General features: G+C 52.9%; 1 pseudogene; it reads right to left on the bottom strand.

Moving 5' to 3' along the window:
- Positions 1–279: 279 nt before the first annotated feature.
- LOC124683601 lies at positions 280–6,749 on the bottom strand (annotated as a pseudogene).
- Positions 6,750–6,971: the final 222 nt, after the last annotated feature.

Below are 6,971 nucleotides of genomic sequence, written 5' to 3'. Positions count from 1 at the left end.
TTTCAAATCATTACTGAAAAATGTGCAACATCTATAGATAACAAATTAGAGTGTACCGGTAACCTAATATCATCATTTATGTTATGAAATGCTCAAAAGAAGACTTCAGCGTGGAAAATCAAAACTCTATACCTCTAGCTATACCCTAGTTATATCCAAAACAAAATGGTTTTGCGACATGGACGGAATATATTTCACTTTAGGTACGGTTCCAAAGCTCAGAAAACATAAACAATAAAATCACATATATAAAAGTTAAGACAGTACACTAGACAGATTGTAGCAAACACAAACCAACTGGCAATGTACATATGGAAATAGACAATAAAATCAAGAGATTGATTGCACACAACCACGGCCACACAGACGTGTCTACCATTTCATAATTGCATCTCAGAAACTCGTTGCATTCCCCATCGGGTTTCCCTCAAACCGGCCGATCCTGAAGTGCTGGAGCTCCACGCCGGCCTCCGTGGCTGTCCTAGCCTCGCCGTCCAGCGCCATCTCTGCCAGGATCCTCCCCACAGCTGGTGCCATCTTGAACCCGTGCCCAGAGAACCCGGCGCCGACCACCACATCCCTCCCGAACTCCTCCCCTCCTAGGAAGTCAATCACGAAGTCCTCATCGGGCGTCATGGAGTACATGCACGGCAGCCGGAGCACTGGGCCGCCGGCAGTGTCAACGTGGCCCGGCATAACTTTTTCGATCCACCGCACCACAGGATCCACCAGCCCGCCCTCCCCAGGGCCAATAGCCCAGTCTCTGCCGTCCGGGTCGCACGGCGGCCCGCCGTGCATGGAGATCTTGATCAGGCCAGGGTACTCCATGGACGGTGTGCTATAGATCCACGTGTCGCCGTAGCTAGCAAACGCAAACGTGCCTCCGTTGTGAGCTCGTGCTCGTGGCCCGGTTTGATCTTCCAGTAGCAGATAAGCGTGTGGAGAGGCTGCACGGGGAGGTCAGCACCGGTGACGGACTTCACCAGCTTGCTCGTCCACGCGCCCACTGTGACGATGCACTTGGCGCCATGGAACTCCTCGCCACTCGAGGTTCGAACCACGATTGTCGTTCCTTCTCCTGACCAAAAAGTAGTTTAAAATTTGTGTATATGTGTAAACAGATAGAAAGATTGGAGAAGGCAAGATAGCCCTCAGGCTCATCTACCGCATGTATTTATATGTCAAAGACTTGTACAAGGGGTTTAGGTAACAACCATAGATCGCATCTACAGCTACCGATCATATCCTATACAACAACCTCGTATCTATCTGTAACTAGATACTAACAAGCTATGCTACACAATCTTAACTGTCTAACACGCCCCCTCGATCTGAGCAGGGTAAGCTCATGTTCAGATCGTTTCTGAACTTTACAAATAACTGTGTAGCAAGAGGTTTTGTCAGAACATCAGCCAGTTGATCATGAGTGGAAATAAACCGAATGTCAAGAGCTCTGCGTGCTACTCGCTCTCGAACAAAATGGTAATCCACCTCAATGTGCTTGGTACGGGCATGAAACACTGGGTTCATTGACAGATACGTAGCACCAAGATTGTCGCACCAGAGAACAGGTGCTTGACGCAGGTAAACTCCAAGTTCCTGCAGTAACCCTTGTATCCAGATGATTTCAGCAGTCGCATTCGCGACAGATTTGTATTCAGCCTCCGTGCTTGATCGTGAAACAGTGGGTTGCTTCCTAGAGCTCCATGCAACAAGATTTCCTCCAAGAAACACCACATGCCCCCCTGTCGACCGACGATCATCGGGGCAACCGGCCCGATCCGCATCAGAAAAACCACTCAGCAGGAGAGAGGATGATCGGCGAAGAGTGAGACCAAGACGCATGGTGAGCTTAAGGTAACGAAGAATACGCTTCACCGCGGACCAGTGCACATCAGTTGGAGCCTGAAGAAATTGACAAACTTTATTGACACTGAAAGCAATGTCAGGCCTTGTCAAGGTCAGATACTGAAGGGCTCCAACAACACTTCTGTACTTGGTTATATCCTCAGCAGAGAGAGGATTACCAACATACCGGGACAGCTTGTCATTGGTCGCCATAGGGGTGCACACAGGTTTCGCCTGAGTCATGTTTGTCCGAGCCAGAAGATCAACAATGTACTTCTGTTGGGAGAGATGCAGACTGCCAGAATGATGCTGCACCTCGATACCCAGAAAATAGCCAAGCTGTCCAAGATCCTTGACAGGAAATGACTGACGAAGCTGATGAAGCAGACGGTCGACAGCCTGGACAGTGGAACTGACGACGATGATATCATCGACATAAACAAGCATAAAAATGGTGACCGGGCATGCTTGTAGATGAACAAGCGACACATCAGCCTTGGAAGGAACAAAACCAAGTTCTTGCGATCCGGGTGCTTAAGCGAGCAAACCACGCCCTGGGCGCTTGTTTTAACCCATAGAGAGATTTCTCCAATTTGCAGACATGGTGAGGAAAACGCTGATCAACATAGCCAGGAGGCTGTACCATGTAGACATCCTCTTCAAGATGTCCATGAAGGAATGCATTGTCAACATCAAGCTGCCGAATTTGCCATCCACGTTGTACTGCAAGTGTCAGAATCACACGGATGGTGGTGGGCTTGATCACAGGACTGTAGGTGTCATCGTAGTCAATGCCATGCCGCTGTTTAAACCCCTTGGCGACAAGACGCGCCTTAAACCGATCAACAGAGCCATCTGGTTTGCGCTTGACCTTGTAGACCCATCGACTATCAATGATATTGAGGCCGCGCCGAGCAGGTACCAACCGCCAGGTCTGATTGCGTCTGCAATGCTGAATATTCTGCGTCCATAGCAGCCTTCCACGCCGGAATCCGCAGCAGCACGGACCGACGAAGGCTCGCCGTCCACCACACGAGTAGCGGAATAGGTGACCGTGCCATCCGTCCTCTGTTTGGGCACGGTTTGCCAGGCACGAAGGCGCGTTTGCATCCGATGCTCACGATCGGGTGCAGGTGGGACAAGCACAACCTGAGAGGAGGTGGACAGCGACGAGGAGCTCGGTGCAGGCGAGGTCGAGGGCGAAGCGGCCTCATGGGCCGCAGGATCCGTCATGCTGGAGGCCGGCCCATCATGAGCCGCAGCACTGTCCGCAGACGGCCCAGCATGAGAAGGCTGGGGTGCATGATCGTCGTGATCGACGTGATCACCAGGGACGCCGGCTGCTGGAGATCCTGCATGAGGAAAAACAACGGGGTTTTGCACATCGATACGATCATTAGTACAAGAAACAATGTTGCCAAGGTCAAGGAGAGACTCATATGTGTAAGATGGGGAATTTTTAGAGGAATCAAGTCGAGAAAACGGAAAGGATTGTTCATCAAAGATGACATCCCGTGAAATATACACTCGGCCCGAGGCTACATCGAGACACTTGTACCCTTTGTGGTGGCCACTATAACCAATGAAAACACACTCCTTAGATCTGAAAGAGAGTTTTCGAGCATTGTAGGGACGAAGAAGGGGCCAACATGCGCATCCAAAGGATTTAAGCATATGATAATTTGGTTTGGCTTTGTCACCTAGGAGACGCTCGAGAGGAGTGGCATTGTCAATAACTCGCGTGGGTAGGCGATTTATGAGATAAGTGGCAGTGCAAAAAGCTTCATCCCAAAGCTGAAGAGGCATAGAAGATTGGGCTAAGAGTGCAATTCCTGTTTCAACAATGTGTCTATGTTTCCGCTCAGCGGATCCATTCTGTTGGTGGGTGTGAGGACATGAAATGGTGTGAGAAATTCCGGTGGAATCGAAATACTTGTGAAGACGACGATATTCCCCACCCCAATCAGATTGTACCCCTTTGATTTTGTGATTAAGGAGGAGTTCAACATGTTTCTGAAATTTGAGAAAAACGTCCTCAACTTCAGATTTGGCGTGGAGAAGATAAACCCAGGAAAATTTGCTAAAATCGTCGATAAAACTCACATAGTATTTAAACCCTCCAACAGAGGTAATGGCAGGACCCCAAACATCAGTATAGATAAGTTCAAGTGGAGAGGTTGAAACATGTCTAGAAATCGAATAAGGGAGCTGATGGCTCTTAGCAAGTTGACACGCATTGCAAACATTTGCATGCTCATTATTACAAAACGATAAATTGTTCAATCGTAAAATGGATTGCACTACTTGAGATGATGGATGTCCTAGGCGCCGATGCCATTGCTCTTTGCTGATCCTAGCGGTGAACATGGCACACTTGAGGGCGCTTATTTCCGATGACTCGATGGGGTAAAGTCCTCCCTTACACCTGCCGCGAAGCAGCAGTTCTCCCCGTCTCCGCGATCCTTGATAAGAAAATAGTGAGGATAAAAAACGATGAATACACCATTATCTTTGGCAAGCTTATGAACCGACGAAGGTTTTTGGAGATTTGGGGAACTCGAAGGACATTGTTAAGGACAAGAGGATTGGCAACGGTGTTAATTGAACTTTGACCAGTATGGGTAATGTGCAAACCTGTCCCGTTGCCGACCTGCACGCGATCGTTGCCGTTGTAGCCATCGCGCATGTGGAGACGCTCTAGGTCTCCAGTGATGTGGTCGGTCGCTCCCGAGTCCATGTACCAGGAGGGATCCATCTGATAGGAGGTGGAGGCGTGGTTGGCGAAGTGGTGCTCCTCCTCGCCGCCGTAAGCGTGATCGAAGCGGCTGTAGCAGCGAAGGGCAATGTGCCCCACCTTGTTGCAGATTTGGCAGATTGGGCGCGATCCACCAGGTGCCACCGGAGTGGCCACCGCGCCCTTGGTTGCGGCCTCCATTGCCACGACCTCCATTGCCGTGGTTGCCGCCGCCATTGCCGCCGCCACCGCGGCCACCATTGCCGCCACCACGGCCTCCATTGCCGCCGTTGCCCCCGCCGCGGCCTCCATTGCCACGGCCTCCGGGTGACCACCGGGGTGGCCGCCATTGCCACGACCCTGGTTGCGGCTAGTGAAGTTAGCGGCAACGCCGCCGCCGATGGTGTACTCGGCGTCTTGAACCTCGTGGCGATGCTCGTACGCCGGCAGGTGAGAATAGATCTCATCAAGCGTCGAGATCATCCTTGACGCTGAGCGAGGTGACGAGGAGTCGTAATTGGGGCCGAGCCCGGCGAGGATGTAGGAGATCACCTCCTCCTCTTGTAGGGGCTGGCCGATCGCGGCGAGTGTGTCCGCCATCATCTTCATGTTGCGGAAGTAGTCCGCAGCAGAGACTCCTTTCTTCTTGGCCGAGGTGAGCTGCGATCGGATCTGGATGACCCGCGCACGCGACCTTGAAGAGAACATGCGCTGCAGGATCTGCCATGCAGTGCGCGCCGTGGGCGCGTTCATGATGTGCGCGAGGATCTCCTCCGTCACCGTGGAGAAGAAACCGCTCAGCACGGTCTGGTCACGGATGTACCAGGTTGCATACTCAGGGTTGACAACCTCAGTACGGCCAGCATCAGTGGTGGTGAAGATAGTTTCCGCCGGCGCCTCGATGGACCCATCGATGTAGCCGAGCAGGCTGTGCGTCCGCAGGTGGGTGAGCATCTGTGCTTGCCACAGCATGAAGTTGGAGTTGCTCAGCTTGACGGTGACTGCGGCGGTGACGGAGGGCGCCATGGCGTTGGTGGAGGAAGAGGAAGACATTTGCCGTTGTGGCTCTGATACCATGTAAACAGATAGAAAGATTGGAGAAGGCAAGATAGCCCTCAGGCTCATCTACCGCATGTATTTATATGTCAAAGACTTGTACAAGGGGTTTAGGTAACAACCATAGATCGCATCTACAGCTACCGATCATATCCTATACAACAACCTCGTATCTATCTGTAACTAGATACTAACAAGCTATGCTACACAATCTTAACTGTCTAACAATATGATGTGATCATATTCAGTTCATACTGCCATTTGCAGGTAATTAACGACATAGGACTGAACAAACTATATGAATTAATGGTCTGAAGAAATTATATAAGTATGATGGCAAGGTGCTACGGCAGGTCGTGAAACACCTGCCGTCAATTTTGCACCGATTTGCTCCGTTGCTAATTCTAAATTAGCCAGATGAGTACAGAGTTTGTGAAGTGAGAGGCCAGAACTTTTTTGTTTGTAACGAAAAAGGTTAAGAGAGCAGCTTTCATCAAGGACAAATGGTCCATGAAAGAGCCAGATCAATGCAAGATTCCAAGGAAATTAGTTCGCAGTGAGAGGAAGAAGACGTGCGACATAGTACGTGGCATCACTCACCTTGCTTCCTGGCGACGTCGACCACCTCCACCTTGTCCCTGACAACGGCGCCCATCTTGGCGGCGAGCGCCTGGAACATGGCCACCGCCTTGGTGGCCTTGATCACCCCGCCCAGGTCGCCGCTCGCGGCCGTCCACCCCTCCGGCACCCTGAACGCGTCGGCCCACGCCGGCCTCCCCCCACCGTTGGCGGGGAGCTCCGCGGCGCCGCCGTTGGCGATGGTGGCGAGGAGCGCGGCGTCGTCCCTGGTCCCCAGGTCGACGTGCGGCGCCGGCGTGAGGACGTCGTACCCGGCGTCCCGCTGGGCGTCGGCCCAGAGGCGGCGCGCGAGGCGGACCATGGGCGGGTAGTGCGGCTGCGGGTAGGCGTCGCGGATGGTGCGCGACTCGCCGTGCGACGAGCCGCGGTGGTGCAGCAGGTCGAAGCGCTCGAGCAGGAGCACGCGCGCGCCCCGGGACGCCGCCGCGTGCGCCGCGCAGCTGCCCATGATGCCCGCGCCCACCACGATCACGTCGAACCGGTCGGACGGCGCCGGAGCTGCTGCCATGCATGCTGGGTTTTCTTGGTGCGAGGCGAGGAAGATTAGAGGAGATAGGGCCTGTCGTGTCGAGATTCCACGGGTTCCCCGTATGCGGCGCGCGGCGGTAGGGTTTACAAGGGATGGGAATGGGATCAAGGGCTTGCCAGCCTGCGCCGCTCCGTTGCTCCCATCTCCTCTACCCGCGACCATCCA

Source organism: Lolium rigidum, chromosome 1 (genome assembly GCF_022539505.1).
Source record: "Lolium rigidum isolate FL_2022 chromosome 1, APGP_CSIRO_Lrig_0.1, whole genome shotgun sequence".
Taxonomy (NCBI): Eukaryota; Viridiplantae; Streptophyta; class Magnoliopsida; order Poales; family Poaceae; genus Lolium; species Lolium rigidum.
This window is presented reverse-complemented; position numbering and strand designations above follow the sequence as displayed.